The sequence below is a fragment of the Mus pahari genome, chromosome 17 (genome assembly GCF_900095145.1).
Source record: "Mus pahari chromosome 17, PAHARI_EIJ_v1.1, whole genome shotgun sequence".
In the NCBI taxonomy this organism is placed as follows: domain Eukaryota; kingdom Metazoa; phylum Chordata; class Mammalia; order Rodentia; family Muridae; genus Mus; species Mus pahari.
In genome coordinates this window covers 16,179,333-16,181,042 of record NC_034606.1, presented here as the reverse complement: position 1 = coordinate 16,181,042, position 1,710 = coordinate 16,179,333, and the positions used below count along the sequence as shown (strand labels likewise).

General features: G+C 36.9%; 1 pseudogene; it reads right to left on the bottom strand.

Moving 5' to 3' along the window:
- Positions 1-213: 213 nt before the first annotated feature.
- On the bottom strand, positions 214-1,212 carry LOC110335091 (annotated as a pseudogene).
- Positions 1,213-1,710: the final 498 nt, after the last annotated feature.

Here is a 1,710-nt window from a genome sequence, read left to right as displayed (position 1 = left end):
TAGGCTTTGTTTGTATGTGAAGATCTATGTTTCATAACCACTGTTCTATAAAAACAATTTGTTTTCTACATTGTTGTATGCAATTGGATTTAGTAATTCAATGTCACCAAATGTAGAATGAAGCAAAAATATGTAACATTTTTCAGCTAATATAATTAAGTTCTCTTTTATTTTTTCAGTGTAATCATCTGAATTAGAGATAATTTATAAAGTTTAAGAAGGAGCAAAATGCACCGTGTTGTAGTCCAGCATAGTGAGCACCATGACGTATTTGGCCAAAGTATGCTGCTCACCGCCAACCTCTCCAATTTTCGATGCACTACAGAAGACATGCAGAGGCAGAGGGCAACTCAGACAGAAGTTCAGAACTCTCAGATTCTTCATCTCATCTGTCTGATCTGGTGCTTAGTATAAGTATCACAAAAGTCCCAAAAGCAAAGTCATCAATTTCTGGAGGGTATATCTCATATTTGCTTGTAATAAACATGGCAGTTACACCAACCTGCTGCAGCATCTTCTTAGGCACCCAAGTGTTGTGTATGAACCGATCAGTAGTGGAGACTGTCAGGTACATGGTCTCCTGCAGGAGCCTAAATTTCATCTGAATTTGTAGTAGCCAATCAGTTAGGATGGCTCTCATGTTTCCAGTGACTTTAGGACCCAGGAGGTTCACTGACTGCTCTTCCTCCAGTTTTCTAAGATAAGCATAGGTATCTTTCACATTTTACTATACTGGCTTGGATCATCTCCATCATCTGCATCTCCATCACTCACTGTAAGAATTACATCAGAGGAAACCTGACACAGATATTCTTCTACAGGTACACATCCAGATGTTTCCACTGGGCTTGGTAGAGTTTGCTCCTTCTCAAATTGCAGCTGTGGCTTTTTGCTTAGCACTGAAAAAAATTTGACAACAGTGAATGGACACCAACTCTGCAGCAGTACTTACCCTACATTAAAGAATCCCATCTCCCTGTTATGCAGCACCTGGCTAAGAATATACTTATGGTGAACCATGGCTTTACAAAGGACATGACTATCAAAAACAAGTATGCAACATCTAAGCATGCTAAGATAAGCATCTGGCATTGTTGAAATTGTACACTAGCTCAAAATTTGTCTAAAGCCGTGACAAAGTCATAACTCAAATGGACTACTACATCTGCAGATGCAGTTGATACCATGTGCCTCGTGTACATAGGATGCCATGTTTACCTGTTCTTCAATAAAGATTGTGACTTTAAAGATTTTTTATAAAGTTGGAAGTTAAGTACAGGTGAAGATGACAGAAATGGCGAACTATAGTTATTTGCTGTATGAATAGTTTTAGAAAAGTTTATCATGCTTCAAGTGCTTAAAAAAAAATCAAGGTTCCCATTAATGTTTTGCCTGCCTTTTATGCCTCCTTACTGATAAAAGAAAAAACAAAGAAAGAAACAAACAAACACCGCAAGGTTGCTAATAACATGTAAGTAGCTTTTCTGCATTACACAGTCCTTGACTTTGTCCCAATAGCTTACTTTAATTCATTTCATTTGGCTATGTGCTCCCTGTATGGGTTCTGGAAAGAAATCACAGGGGATCTCATTTTAGACTTAAAAGACTTGAAATGAACTATGACATATTATTGGATACTGTAAGCTAAAAGCAGAGTATATGTATATATAATATATTTTGTATATATTTTATATGTTTGTTGGTGAATAT